This window comes from Oryctolagus cuniculus, chromosome 14 (assembly GCF_051225735.1).
Source record: "Oryctolagus cuniculus isolate XC-2025 breed Fujian yellow rabbit chromosome 14, ASM5122573v1, whole genome shotgun sequence".
In the NCBI taxonomy this organism is placed as follows: Eukaryota; Metazoa; Chordata; class Mammalia; order Lagomorpha; family Leporidae; genus Oryctolagus; species Oryctolagus cuniculus.
Genome location: NC_142880.1, coordinates 67102846 through 67119338, shown reverse-complemented (window position 1 = coordinate 67119338; position 16493 = coordinate 67102846). Strand labels below are relative to the sequence as shown.

The window sequence follows — 16493 nt, the reverse complement described above, 5'->3', positions numbered from 1 at the left end:
ATGAACAAATGAAGATTCTGATCATGGTAATAAAATGAGTTGCTATTCTACTAGGATCTTTTTGCTTCTTCAGGTTCACTTGTAGTAAACAGTGTTTTAAAGAAGCTTGATATGGTTTGGCACATATAGTTTTTTTTATTTTATTTAAGTTATACAAGTTTCCTGTATTTCATATACACAGATTTAGTAACATAGTGATGCCTCCTACCCACCTCTCCCTCCCGCCAATGCTCCCACCCTTCTCCCTCCTCCCCCTACTATTCCCAATCTTCATTTTTATGAAGATCTAGTTTCAGTTTACTTAATGATTGTAAGGTTAACCCTACATGAAGTAAATAGTTCAACACATAGTATGAAGAAAAACAAACTTGTCAGTTTCTGTACAGAGTAATTTCATTTTCAAATATTGTCCCTGTAACTAGGAAATGCAAATATTTTCCAATAATCTAATATATTTATCATAAAATGTTTGTTGATATATACTAGTGGTTCTATTGCAAATAATTGTAATAGAATTTATTCCTTGTCCTTCTAAGGGAAATGAACTTTACCCTTTGTGAGTCCTTGAAAGGGATTGGAAGTGACAGCTTTAGGATTTTAGAATGTATTTTCTTGGACTTTATTCAGTCTCAGGGACATAATAGGGCATTCAATAACTGGGAGCTATTCAAAACTGAGAGTTTTTTTATGCCCAAGAGGAGAGCACAGAACACTTCATGGATACTAAGTAGGTGTTTAATTAATGGCTAATAGGTGTCTTAGGTCTTTTCCTTTGGTATTGTAGAAATGATTTGCTGGGAATAGTGAGGGCGCGCACCGATAGTCCGGGAAAATTTAGTTTAATAAAAGGGGAGTTACGGTAGCCGCAGAAAAAAGAACCAGGAAAAAATTGCACGGGAATCTTGAATCGGAGGACCTACTGGGAGAACAAGGTCGCCCACCGCACGGAAGCCAAGTTGCGGGACGGAGCCGCAGAAGCCCCAGTGCTCCAAGGGAAGTGCATGCCACACAGACAACAGCGGGGAGACTTGGGACGCTCCACACATCGGCGCTGGAAGGGGAGGTGAGCTCAATAACCCGAGACATTGGTGGGGAAACGGGGGTCAGAATCTAGAGGGGGGCCGGAAAGTGCAGCAAACTCACTACCGGAAAGAAGGAAAAAAAAAAAGCTTCGGGGTTTCTCTTCCCCCTAACCTTGCAAAGGTTACAAGGCTGCAAGACTAGAATTCCCAAGAGACAAAGAGCAGGCCTGCGCTCTGGATTTACATATCAATGGGGGAGAGCTAAGGAACTGAGTCACTACAATTCAGTAGCCTAGGCAACCCAGTGGGAGTCCAGAGGAGCCAAAGACTGGAAGCTAAATACCATCAATTCTGCACAGCCATGCCCTGCGGTGTTACTTACCCCCTGAATAAATAAAATAAATAAATAAATAAAAAGAGAGAGATTTACCACGCATAACCTGAGGGTGTCACCTTTGCACACCCTTAACCAGGAAGAACCAGGCAGAGCTCTCAGGCCGCACCCATCTCAAGCCTCCAAGGCTCCTCCAACAGCAGGCAGTCCACTTAACACGGACACAGTATAAATAAAAAAAAAAAAAAAAAAAGAAAAAAAAAACGCACAGTGACACAAGAAGAATTAACTATGCCGAGTAACAAACACAGAAATAGAGGGAGCAAGATCAACGATGACACTATGATGCCTCCAAATAAGCAAAACACCCCAAGCCAAGAGTATGAAGATGATGAGATAGAAGAAATGCAAGATACGGATTTCAAAAAATTTATGATAAGAACATTTAGAAGTTTTCAAAAGCAAATCCTTGAACTACAGAAATCCTTAATGGACAAGATTGAAAATCTCTCTCGTGAAAACGAAATTTTAAGGAAGAGTCAAAATGAAACTCAGAAACTAGTAGAACAGGAAAGTGTTATAGTGAAGAGAAATCAAAATGAAATGAAGAGCTCAATAGATCAAATGACAAACACATTAGAAAGCCTTAAAAACAGAATGGGTGAAGCAGAAGAGAGAATATCGGACTTAGAAGATAGAGCACAGGAAAACATACAGTCAAACCAAAGAAAAGAAGAGGAAATTAGAAACCTAAAAAATATTGTTGGGAATCTACAGGATACTATCAAAAAAACCAACATTCGAGTTCTAGGAGTTCCTGAAGGCATGGAGAGAGAGAAAGGATTGGAAGGCCTTTTTAGTGAGATACTAGCAGAGAACTTTCCAGGTTTGGAGAAGGACAGAGATATCCTAGTACAGGAAGCTCATAGAACCCCCAATAAACATGACCAAAAGAGATCCTCACCACGACACGTGGTAATTAAACTTACCACAGTGAAACATAAAGAAAAGATCCTAAAATGTGCAAGAGAGAAACGTCAGATTACTCTCAGAGGATCTCCAATCAGACTCACAGCTGACTTCTCATCAGAAACCCTACAAGCTAGGAGGGAATGGCGAGACATAGCACAGGTGCTAAGAGAGAAAAATTGCCAGCCCAGAATATTATATCCTGCCAAGCTCTCATTTGTGAATGAAGGTGAAATAAAGACCTTTCATAGCAAACAGAAATTGAAAGACTTTGTGGCCACTCGTCCGGCCCTGCAAAAGATACTTAAAGATGTGCTACACTCAGAAACACAGAAACACGGCCATCAATATGAAAGAAGGGAAAGGAAGAACACCTACCAGTAAAAGAGCATGGGAAGCTCAAAGCATATACTAGAAAATATTTCCGGGAAAATGGCAGGGCAAAGTCACTACGTATCAATAGTCACATTGAACATTAATGGTCTGAATTCTTCAGTTAAAAGACACCGTTTAGCTGACTGGCTCACAGAACACAACCCAACTATTTGTTGCCTACAAGAAACACATCTCTCTAATAAAGAGGCATGCAGACTGAAAGTGAAAGGTTGGAAAAAGATATTCCATGCCAACAGAAACCAAAAAAAAGCAGGTGTAGCCATATTAATATCAGACAAAATAAACTTTAATACAAAAACTGTTAAGAGAGACAAAGAGGGACACTATATAATGATTAAGGGTTCAATTCAACAGGAAGATGTAACTATTATAAATGTATATGCACCTAATTACAGGGCACCGGTCTATTTAAAAGATATGTTAAGGGACTTAAAGGGAGATTTAGATTCCAATACAATAGTACTGGGGGACTTCAATACTCCACTCTCAGAAATAGACAGATCATCCGGACAGAAGATCAACAAGGAAACAGCAGATTTAAATGACACTATAGCCCAAATGGATCTAACAGATATATACAGAACTTTCAACCCTACATCTACAGACTTCACATTCTTCTCAGCAGCGCATGGAACCTTCTCTAGGATTGACCACATACTAGGCCATAAAGCAAGTCTCAGCAAATTTAAAAGAATTAGAATCATACCATGCAGCTTCTCAGACCACAGCGGGATGAAGCTGGAAATTAGCAACTCAGGAAACCCCAGAAAGTATGCAAACACATGGAGACTGAACAACATGCTCCTGAATGAACGCTGGGTCATTCAAGAAATCAAAAGAGAAATCAAAAACTTTCTGGAAGTAAATGAAGACAACAACACAACATATCAAAACTTATGGGATACAGCAAAAGCAGTATTGAGAGGCAAATTTATAGCAATAGGTGCCTATACCAAGAAATTGGAAAGGTACCAAATAAATGAGCTTTCAGCGCACCTCAAGGACCTAGAAAAACTGCAGCAAACCAAACCCAAATCTAGTAGGAGAAGAGAAATAATTAAAACCAGAGAAGAAATTAATAGGATTGAATCCAAAAAAACATTACAAAAAATCAGCCAAGCGAGAAGCTGGTTTTTTGAAAAAATAAACAAAATTGACACCCCATTGGCCCAACTAACTAAAAAAAGAAGAGAAAAGACCCAAATCAATAAAATCAGAGATGAAAAAGGAAACGTAACAACAGACACCACAGAAATAAAAAGAATCATCAGAAATTACTACAAGGACCTGTACGCCAGCAAACAGGAAAACCTATCAGAAATGGATAGATTCCTGGACACATGCAACCTACCTAAATTGAACCATGAAGACATCGAAAACCTAAATAGACCCATAACTGAAACAGAAATTGAAACAGTAATAAAGGCCCTCCCAACAAAGAAAAGCCCAGGACCAGATGGATTCACCGCTGAATTCTACCAGACATTTAAAGAAGAACTAATCCCATTTCTTCTCAAACTATTCAGAACAATCGAAAAAGAGGGAATCCTCCCAAATTCTTTCTATGAAGCCAGCATCACCTTAATCCCTAAGCCAGAGAAAGATGCAGCACTGAAAGAAAATTACAGACCAATATCCCTGATGAACATAGACGCAAAAATCCTCAATAAAATTCTGGCCAATAGAATACAACAACACATCAGGAAAATCATCCACCCAGACCAAGTGGGATTCATCCCTGGTATGCAGGGATGGTTCAACATTCGCAAATCAATCAATGTGATTCACCACATTAACAGACTGCAGAAGAAAAACCATATGATTATCTCAATTGATGCAGAGAAAGCATTTGATAAAATTCAACACCCTTTCATGATGAAAACTCTAAGCAAATTGGGTATAGAAGGAACATTCCTCAATATAATCAAAGCAATTTATAAAAAACCCACAGCCAGCATCCTATTGAATGGGGAAAAGTTGGAAGCATTTCCACTGAAATCTGGCACCAGGCAGGGATGCCCACTCTCACCACTGCTATTTAACATAGTTCTGGAAGTTTTAGCCAGAGCCATCAGACAAGAAAAAGAAATCAAAGGAATACAAATCAAGAAGGAAGAAGTCAAACTATCCCTCTTTGCAGACGATATGATTCTGTACTTAGAGGATCCAAAGAACTCTACTAAGAGACTATTGGAACTCATAGAGGAGTTTGGCAAAGTGGCAGGATATAAAATCAATGCACAAAAATCAACAGCCTTTGTATACACAAGCAATGCCATGACTGAGAAAGAGCTGCTAAGGTCAATCCCATTCACAATAGCTACAAAAACAATCAAATACCTTGGAATAAACTTAACCAAGGACGTTAAAGATCTCTACGATGAAAATTACAAAACCTTAAAGAAAGAAATAGAAGAGGATACCAAAAAATGGAAAAATCTTCCATGCTCATGGATTGGAAGAATCAACATCATCAAAATGTCCATTCTCCCAAAAGCAATTTATAGATTCAATGCAATCCCAATCAAGATACCAAAGACATTCTTCGCAGATCTAGAAAAAATGATGCTGAAATTCATATGGAGGCACAAGAGACCTCGAATAGCTAAAGCAATCTTGTACAACAAAAACAAAGCCGGAGGCATCACAATACCAGACTTCAGGACATACTACAGGGCAGTTGTAATCAAAACAGCATGGTACTGGTACAGAAACAGATGGATAGACCAATGGAACAGAATTGAAACACCAGAAATCAACCCAAACATCTACAGCCAACTTATATTTGATCAAGGATCTAAAACCAATCCCTGGAGTAAGGACAGTCTATTCAATAAATGGTGCTGGGAAAACTGGATTTCCACGTGCAGAATCATGAAGCAAGACCCCTACCTTACACCTTACACAAAAATCCACTCAACGTGGATTAAAGACCTAAATCTTCGTCCTGACACCATTAAGTTATTAGAGAACATTGGAGAAACCCTTCAAGATATTGGCACAGGCAAAGAATTTCTGGAAAAGACCCGGGAGGCACAGACAGTCAAAGCCAAAATCAACTATTGGGATTGCATCAAATTGAGAAGTTTCTGTACTGCAAAAGAAACAGTCAGGAGAGTGAAGAGACAACCGACAGAATGGGAAAAAATATTTGCAAACTATGCAACAGATAAAGGGTTAATAACCAGAATCTACAAAGAGATCAAGAAACTCCACAAAAACAAAACCAACAACCCACTTAAGAGATGGGCCAAGGACTTCAATAGACATTTTTCAAAAGAGGAAATCCAAATGGCCAACAGGCACATGAAAAAATGTTCAAGGTCACTAGCAATCAGGGAAATGCAAATCAAAAGCACAATGAGGTTTCACCTCACCCCTGTTAGAATGGCTCACATACAGAAATCTACCAACAACAGATGCTGGCGAGGATGTGGGGAAAAAGGGACACTAACCCACTGTTGGTGGGAATGCAAACTGGTCAAGCCACTATGGAAATCAGTCTGGAGATTCCTCAGAAACCTGAATATAACCCTACCATTCGACCCAGCCATCCCACTCCTTGGAATTTACCCAAAGGAGTTTAAATTGACAAACAAAAAAGCGGTCTGCACCCTAATGTTTATTGCAGCACAATTCACAATAGCCAAGACCTGGAACCAACCTAAATGCCCATCAACGGTAGACTGGATAAAGAAATTATGGGATATGTATTCTTTAGAGTACTATACCGCAGTAAGAAACAACGAAATCCAGTCATTTGCAACAAAATGGAGGAATCTGGAACACATCATGCTGAGTGAAGTAAGCCAGTCCCAAAGGGACAAATACCATATGTTCTCCCTGATCGGTGACAACTGACTCAACACCAAAAAGGAAACCTCCTTAAGTGAAATGGACACTATGAGAAATCGTGACTTGATCAGCATAGCTCTGACTGCTAATGGACAACTTAATACATTATCCCTCATAGTATTTTTTTTTGTCTGTTCTATTTAATATGACTGGTTTAATTCTGTAATTATCACACAGTTATTCTTAAGTGTTGAAAATTAACTGAAATGTGATCCCTGTTAAACATAAGAGTGGGAATAAGAGAGGGAAGAGATTTATAATTTGGGACATGCTCGGGCTGACTTGCCCCATTTGGTAGAGTTGGAAACATACCAGGGGATTCCAACTCAATCCCATCAAGGTGGCATGTGCCAATGCCATCTCACTACTCCAAGTGATCAATTTCAGTTCACAATTGATCATAATGAAAGGACTAAGAGTCAAAGGGAGCACATAAACAAGTCTAGTATCTGCTAACACCAACCGATAGAATAAATAAAGGGGAGAGTGATCCAACATGGGAAGTGAGATACTCAGCAGACTCATAGAATGGCGGATGTCCTAAATAGCACTCTGGCCTCAGAATCAGCCCTAAAGGCACTCGGATCTGGCTGAAAAGCCCATGAGAGTATTTCAGGCATGGAAAGCCAAGACACTCTGGCAAAAAGATCTCTGTGAGTGAGATCCCAGTGGAAAGAACAGGTCTTCAAAGAGGGAGGTGCCTTTCTCTGAAGGGAGGAGAGAACCTCCACTTTGACTATGACCGTGTCTAAACAAGATAAGAGTCGGAGAACTCAGGGGGCTTCCATAGCCTTGGAAACTCATAACTGGTGCATAGGGAGATTACTGATGCCATAAACAGGAGTGTCAATTGGTAAAGTCAACAACAGGAGTCACTGTGCACTTACTCCTCATGTAGGATCTCGGTCCTTAACATGCTGTACACTGAGGCTTAATGCTATAACGAGTACTCAAACAGTATATTTCACTTTGTGTTTCTATGGGGGTGCAAACGACTGAAATCTTTACTTAATGTACACTAAACTGATCTTCTGTAAAAAAAAAAAAAAAAGAAAAAAAAAAAAAAGAAAGAAAGAAATTTTCAATTCCCAACTTGACTCTCACTGGGATTAAACATGACAATAGGTCTGATCTGATTTCATCATCATTTAAAAAAAATCATCTATTATTTTTCACTTTATGTTTCTGTGTGGGAGCAAACTGTTGAAATACTTACTTAAGGTATACTAAGCTGATCTTCTGTATATTAAGATAATCGAAAATGAATCTTGATGTGAATGGAAGGGGAGAGGGAGTGGGAAAGGGGAGGGTTGTGGGTGGGAGGGACGGTATGGGAGGGGAAGCCATTGTAACCCATGAGTCGTACTTTGGAAATTTATATTCATTAAATAAAAGATAAAAAAAAAAAAAAAAAAAAAAAAAAGAAATGATTTGCTGCCTTATTTGAAAAAACAACAGGGAAATTCAGTGTGCTTTAGATATTTATTAAATAACATTTAGCATTCAGCACGGATAAGGATATAAAGGAATGAAGTGTCCTTATTAGGGTCAGAGTTCCATATTCTCCATGTCACTCTGGCTCCTCCTGCTTCAGTCAAGGAAGTTTTTAAGGTTTAGCTTAGCTACTTCCTGAAGGGGAGTTTTCATTTTACATGTTGTTTTGTCACTGCTATAGGACTAGCTCTCTGTCTTATGTGGAGTGCATTCAGAGGCCAATGTGTAGGAGCTAGAGGCAACAGTCAGAGATGTGAGGCACCCTCTTCCACCCCAGCCTCAGGAGGAACCCGTGAACTGAGAGTGGTACCCAGGTGGTACCCAGGTGGCCAGACTACAAAGGGCTCACTGTCACATGCTTGATCATCATGGCCTTTCTAAAGCACGTGCTGTGTTACCCTTCTTCTTTGTCCTCTTTCAACCAAGTTTCCTCTTCGTCTTTGCTGTGGACATTTGTGGTTATTCCAGAAGTAGACAAGGGATAGGAGAAAGTCAGCACACAGTCACAACCTGAACCAGTTATACCCATCCTCTGTCCATTCCCCATCACCTACTGTGGTTTCTGGCTGTTTATATTTTGTTTGTTTTGGTGTTGCTATTCTTTTCTCTGTAGGTAAAGTACCAACCTTTGATTAGTACTCACTCGTGTATTTTTCTTTCTGATCTTATATTTTTAGAAGCACAATTTTTACTTTAAGACAGAATTCTGTTTTATTTATTTTGAAAGTTAGAGGAATACTTTAAATGTCTGCTTTAAAAATGCTTATATATTTATTTGAAAGGCAGAGAGAGAGACAGACAAAGAAAGCAGTCTTCAATCCACTGGTTGATTCCTCAAATGCCCTTGGTAAGCAGGGAGGGGCCAGGCTGCAACCAGGAGCTTAGAACTCAATCCAGGCCTCCTCCATGAGTGGCAGGGACCCAAGTACTTGGGGCATCTCCTACTGCTTACCAGGGTGTGCATTAGTAGGAAGCTAGAATCAGCAGCAGAGCCGGGACTTGAATCCAGGGACTCTGATATGGTGTCTCAAGTTGCACCTTAACCACTGCTCCAAATGCCCATCCTGAAATTCTGTTTATTTAAAGCACATACTGAAAAAATTCTATTTTGTTCCAGTAATTGTACTGGGTTGGATATAAGCATGAAAGATAAGGGGCTTATACTTTTATGAGCAAGGCAATGCTGAGCATCCATAACAGATGATCTTAGGCAAGAGTGATAAGATACAGACAGCTGTGATAGATCAGAACAGATGGGAGTCATAGCTGGGTGGGGTCTTAGATGCTCCCTCTTGTGTTTTAAGTTGCTGGATGGGGAGATATCTAGAGAGGGAACAGGTCACCTCTCATGAGGAAGAATTTCAGTGACACCTACTTGTAAGGCCTTGCTACTGCCTATCCGTGGACCCTCAGCCCTCATCTTAATGCAGGTAATACGGTAAATTCTAAGATGGGGATATGCAAGGGTATGTGAAAACATCCAAGAAAGGTTCCTATTCTGATCTTGTTGATGGGCTGGGGCAGAGGTCTGTGAAGACTTCCTGGGAGAAGTTACTGTGATTCCACACTTACATAAAGGGGAATGTGGAGTTCACTCATTAGGGTGGGGGTGGGACCTTGGGAGAGCGTGTGAAGCTATAGGCTGGGTACATACAATTCACTATTCCTGGCATAGGAATTGGAATTGGGGTGTAAGAAAATCAATGGGTTAGAGGCCAGTTCTCCCTGAACCTGTAGGCCAGAATAAGGTGCGTGGACTTTTTTCCCTGAAACACTGCAGAGCTGCTGGAAAGTTTTAAGCAGAGGAATCACATAATCAGTTGCTTAACATGGAAATTATTTTTGTGGCTGTGAGTTGGACAGATCTGTGAGGGACAAGACGGGACAATGAGTAGCCAGTAAGGCAGTTATTACTGCTCTCTAGGGAGAAATCGTGAGGGTCCTAGCTAGGATGAGGAAAGTTCAAGTATAAGAAATAGTGGGAAAATTGGAGTTCTTAGATATGATTGATCAGGTGATTGGATGTGAATTTTGAAGAACAGGAAAGAAACAAGAAGGTTTCTGATTTGGATCCTGGGGAGAATGCTTGTCCATTAACTTTGGTAGGAAATTAACAGGTAGATGAAATTTGCCTCGGTAAACATGCTTAATTTAGCTTGATTCATACTGAGCTGAGGCATGTATTAATTAAAATACTATAATAGAAGTTTTAATTTTTCATTCACACGGAACCAAAATGAGCACCCCTGGTTGGCAGGCAGTTCTATGCTACACAGTAATCCAGGGAAAATTTCTTCCATCCTGTTTCCTGTGGCTACACCATTGTTAACTTGGAGTTTTCAGAATATTAAGAACATGGAAGATTGTTCTTGGTAGATTTTATGGTCCAGCCCTGGACTTTCCACTGGCCAGAAATAATTCATGTGCCCAACCCTAACATCCAAGAAGATTGAAAAAAAATGCAGCCAAATTATGAGCCCATGAATAAGAAAGAAGGACTTTGGGAATCAGCTAAAGGCTGATATTGGATATTAAAGTCTGAAACTTAGAAGAAAGACCAGAGCTGGAAATAGGGTTCTAGGAGTCAGAGACAGTGTGGTTCCTATCACGAGAGGAGAACAAGAGGAGACAACAGCAGCTTACTATGACAGAGTGCTTCATTTGGCTAACATACAAAGTACATCTGGAGAAAAGGTTGCTAAGAAGGAGCCTGCTCTCCAGAACAGGAAGAACCAGGACAGACTGTATCATGGAAGCCCATGAGTCAAAGCACCTGGAAGAGCAGGTGGACTACACTGCCAAAATGCAGTAGGTGGGTCCAGGAGTGGACCTATCTTAGGAACTCTCAGGGTCCCACTATATCTTACAATTAACTGTTACAGATCTGACTTGGTATAGTTCTCACATCACGGGCATATCGGGGCAGACACCAGATTTCAGTCTCTGAGGAATAAGAAGAGAGGAGCCATAGAGAGAGGGGCTCAAGAGAAACTGAGGCAGGGAATAAGTAATGAGAGAGTTCCCTAATAGGAAAGGACAAGAGAGTCTATTAAAATTAAAAGTTGAGATGATTGCAGTGCTGCATGTTTAGCATGCCTGTCCCCCTCTTTTCAGCCCATATTACAATGGATAACTCTGCTTCTTTTTTTATTCAATGTCCCTGCTGGGAAACACGGTTAATCTTTGGAAAGAAGATCACCTTTTATTTTTTGGTTTTGAAACAAAGTGTGTAACACAGAAAAGAAAAAAAGTATTTCTGTAGCTTTGTTACAACTGCAAAACTAAGGCAAGTTGTCAATCTTGTATTCTCCCTAAAGAAAGGAGTTACGTTTATTTTGTGTTTAAACAAATGTTATTGTTATCCTTCTCAGTTTCTTTCTCTCCTACTGGTTAGCTAGGAGCATGTTTAGGGGAACTTTTCTTTCTTAGAGCATTTTTTTTTAATAGTGAGGAAGCCAGAAATAAAGAGGCTTATATTTGGATCAAGGTGGGAACTCAGTGTCCTGGTGTTTGATATAGAGCCACAAGCCCTAGTTTTATTAATAAATCACCCCACAGCTATTTTTCCCTTTTTACTTCTATTCATATTTTCCACTGTGGCACATAGTGTTACTTGACAATGCTCTTAATATTGTTTCTATATATTACAAATTGTTTCTCACTTAAGACTAGACTATTTAAAGGTAACAAATGTCTGGAAATGAGTCATTGCTCCTTGTACTAAAGATAAAGGTGGTGGCAAGAATGATTGTCAGTGTGTTTTATATTTTATTTTAAATAGCATTTCACAGAAGTGTTCAAGTGTATTCATTTTACCTTTTTGTAAGATCCTTAAAAATATCACCAAAGGTCATGTTTAGAACATGAATTACTGATTCTTTTTTTGCTTGTGCATTATAATATTTGCACTTTGATGTGTTGAGGTTTTTAATGCTATTGCCTTAAGAGTTTCTCTTTTCCTTTATTTAAAATTCTGGTATTAGGAAATAGGATCAAAGCAGGTGAATATTTTGAAAACACTGATTTTAATTTAAATCTATTTTCTAGGAAAACAGTGAATAATTGTATTCACCTTTATATTTCTAATACTCATGTTGGTTCTTGGTTTACAATAAATCCGGAATACATATTTGTGGGTTGAAGGTAATACTTGAATACATATTTGTGAGTTGAGGGTAATACTTGAATCAGTGTTGTTTTGGAAAAGTTGTATGATTGTGTCTTCATGGAGCAGGCAGTGTTTCTCATTTTATTGCAGTATTCATCCCATACTTGATTCAGGGTCAATCCTTTACTGCAAAAGAGATTAGCTGACTGTGAAATGCGCATCCAGCAATCATCTCTTCATTATGTTAGACAGAATACATTTCAGAACTAAAGTTGCACCATCCAAGAAATGTATTTTCTGATGAGATTTTTAAAGAAAGCCTTACTTTTGTCACCCTGGCCTAGAAGCTCTCTTCCATTATAGGCCCATTTTCCCCTGTATCACGACCCCTCTTGTGTCTTATTTAAAGGTATAGCTGCATAATCTCCCTATTTTATCAGCTTCTTGTTTTGCCTGTTGAATGGGATGTTGAGTTTGGGGGAGGAAGATAAAGATGGTTGTCATGTCTGTATCTGTTTGAGTTGTTCCTTTACCTTGTAGTGCTCTCTCATCTTTTTAAAAGGACCCTGCTCCTTCTCTCATTCATTTGCTTAGCAAATATATTGTACTTCTGCAAAATGTTGAGTGGGTGATGGACATTTAGGTAGGAATATGTATTACAGTGCCTAGCACAATATTTACATCAACCTCAAGGAGCAGCAGGATAGTGTCCTTTTGCCCCAGTATCTTCTCTGTTTTACAGCTGTAGTGGTTAGTTCTCAACACTTCCATCTCCTCTCAGTTGAATTATCTCCCTTCCATATCACTCAATTGAACTCCAAATCATTGGACACACTAGCTGCTGCAATACACAATTCTTCCAATTAAAAGTGGCATGACACACTATATGTTTGTTTATCATTCACATTGAATAGTTCAATGTAGATCCAAGTAACTGAGCTCTGCTACACGTGGTTATTTAAAGACCCAGGCTGAAGGAAACTCAGCTATCTTTTAAAGTCACCTTGGATGTTGACATCTAGATTACAGAAAGTGAAAGAGCATGAAGGGTTGCATGTGATTCTTATGGATCAGAGCTTGAGAAATCACAATCATATTCCTTTCTAACATGTTCTGGAACATAAGCACATGACTACTTCTCACTGCAATAGAGAGCCGGGCAATGCTAGCAGTGAGATCCCTAAAGAATGCCTGCTAAGGGGGCATGAAGGCTGATGATGAATTTCCTACTCTTATCAGAGAGTGTGCTCTGTATAACACTGCTTTTGTCTGTTGTTGTGGACAGAACTACTTGTCTTCCTTTAGTAATTGACTGTGGTTTGGAAATCCTTTGGGAATTGAAATGGAAGAAACCTTTTCTTTTTCCAATATAATGAACATACTAAAAGAGTAGGAAAAACAAGTATTTGAAGGTTTCCCTGTTGAGTTGCTCAAAAGATTTCTCTCAGGAGACAGCTGCTCTTCCATTTTGCAGTATTGCTCTCCCCACCTGGCAAGCTACCTGGAAATCCCCCGGAGGGCTCTTCCTTCTATTCTTGCTTCTCCAGGCACAGTTAGCTGTTGCATCCTTAATGTTCCTCTAGAGCTTGAACATATCTATATAGTTTAATTCACTCATCCATTTGCTCATCCAGATACTTCTAATGGAGAGGGAGAGAGAGAGGAAGAGGGAGAAGGGGAAGAGGAGGGAGAGAGGAAGAAGAAGAGGGAGGGGGGAGGGAAGGAGAAGAGGAGAATGGGGGAGTTGGAGGAACAAAAGAGGAAGGGAGGGAGAAGTTGATCCATTGTGGTCATATTATGATGAAGGAGATGAATGATGAAGGAGAAATGGGGAATACCTCTTGTAGAAAAAAGAAATTTGGTTATTTTATTATATATGCATATTTTTCCTTCCCCATACAATAAGCTTTTTGAAGAAAAGAACCATGTTTTGATAATCCTTAACACCAGCACTCAGTATTGTGCCAAGTTTATACTCAACACTCAGTAAATTCACTGAATGAAGATATAAATGAACATACTTTTGGTGTTTTGTCCCTGCCTCATAGTGGGTTTACAGAGTAGATCTTCTGCGTTCTGCACCCAATCCTATGCATGTGTCACGCTTGGAAACCTGCATTTGAGTATCAAATTGTGCTTGGGAATTTGCATTATGAGCAGTATGGAGCTAAGACATAAAACCACTTGAAGCCTTTTTGAGTGATGAAAGCTTTTCATTTACATTGAGACATGCAAGAATGTTTATTTTAACACAAAGAAAGTAGTTTTTCTATCATGTTTTACAGTGCTTCATATTCCTACCAGCACAATGTTTTGTGTCTAGTGGGTGCTGTATGAATATTTCTTAACTTACAGTGATTTAAAATTTTTGCATCAGATTCACCTAAATCAGACAAGCTTCCTGTTACAGGCTGTCATAATTTTTTAGCTATGTAATCACTATGTTGTAGGGGGTAAGATTTGCATATGGTATATTCTAAATCAAGGAACGTTTAACACGTTCATTAACCTCTGTGGAGTCTGCACCAGGACTGTGTGTGTGTTGTGTGTGTGTGTGTGTGCAAGCTGAGGCTGTCTGGATATTCTTAGCATTACAGGTTGAGATATTTTATAATGGAGTTGTTGAATGTCTTTTGATGCCCTAAAAAATCTCAGAATTTAGTATTGAAGTTTATGATAGACATTCATTGTTTCCATCTCTGACTTATTTGTATTTTGTATCATAAAGGGGTCAAATTTCTCTGCAGAAATACTGTGACGTAGTGCCCAAATGATTGCAGTTGCAGTTGACTAAAGACAGACATTGTTTAGAGAAGTTTAAAATTGCTCATTTTCACATGGATATTCTGCTTCTGTATAAACTTTCACTTCTGAAACCAGGCTCATTCTGTTTTCTCCACTCCTCACGGCCTGCACCCCCCACCTCTCAACTATTGCCATCTGCATCCTATTTCATCTAGTGCTAGACTCCAAACCACAAAGACATCGTGGCTACTTGCTCCTTTCCTAAACCACTCGTCTAATTAATGTTCATGCTATATTGCATTGACTTCTAAAATGTCTCAGAAATCATGGAATACAAGATCATGTTTTAAAGCTTGCTGTTAAAGATATATTTCCTAGCCGGCGCCGCGGCTCACTAGGCTAATCCTCCGCCTTGCGGCGCTAGCACACCGGGTTCTAGTCCCGGTCGGGGCACCAGATTCTGTCCCGGTTGCCTCTCTTCCAGGCCAGCTCTCTGCTATGGCCCAGGAGTGCAGTGGAGGATGGCCCAAGTGCTTGGGCCCTGCACCCCATGGGAGACCAGGAGAAGCACCTGGCTCCTGCCTTCGGATCAGCGGGGTGCGCTGGCCGCGGCGGCCATTGGAGGGTGAACCAACGGCAAAAGGAAGACCTTTCTCTCTGTCTCTCTCACTGTCCACCCTGCCTGTAAAAAAAAAAAAAAAAAAAAAAAAGATATATTTCCTAATCTCCTTATAGCTCTGAATTTATGGGAAGGAAGGTGAGAACCCTTTAAGACTTTACTGTCAAATAAGCAAGAAGACTTTGGTTAAAAAAATAAACTTTAAGGAGATTTTAATGTTAGAAGACATTTCCCTTCAATATACTTTAGTAAGAATTTATTTCATCATCTCCGGAAGCATTTGCTTTTTCTAAAACTCTGTAACTAGGAGACAGAATAGAAAATGAGAATTTTTGAGTGTATGTGGAGCATAGAAGGTGGTTGGTAAGTGTATAATGAATGAGATAATGGACAGCTGAGTCAAAATAGAATGATACTATTGAAAGAATCCTGAAATCTGTGTCTGTTTTCTGCTTTTGCTTAACAGGAATGTTTTTCATTTTATTTTTCTAAGAGCAAGTTCAATGCCAAGTGTTGTAGAGACAGATCCACCTTTCATATTAATCATTACTAGAAGAGCACCATTCATGCCTTAGTCTACTACCTAATGGCATTTTATTCCATAGGATTCCAAGAGAGTACTTTAGGTTGTGTGTGATTAAGACTCAGTAGTGTCAATCATGTGTTTAAAAAGAAAGGAGTGGATGTCAGAGGTGTTTGGGTTTAATCCGATATTTTTGGAATAGGAGTAATGTACCAGAACTCTGGAAAGGTCCTTAATTTTTTTTACCCACTGGTTGTCTTATTGCAAATATATCATCAACAAAACCAGATAAGCCCCACTTAATAAAAGTGACATCATTCCAAACTTCATCCTCCAATTATAGAATAGGTTGTTCTATTAATAAAATAGAATAACAGATTGTTCTATAACACAAAATATTCAATTGTAAAACTTTGAATATTAAGTCG

The 16493-nt window shown here is 39.4% G+C and overlaps 1 protein-coding gene across 2 annotated transcripts in view; it reads left to right on the top strand.

The window, feature by feature from the left end:
• Positions 1-16493, top strand: part of OXCT1 (3-oxoacid CoA-transferase 1) — a 183964-nt gene that overhangs the window by 133256 nt on the left and 34215 nt on the right. The window lies entirely within an intron of this gene.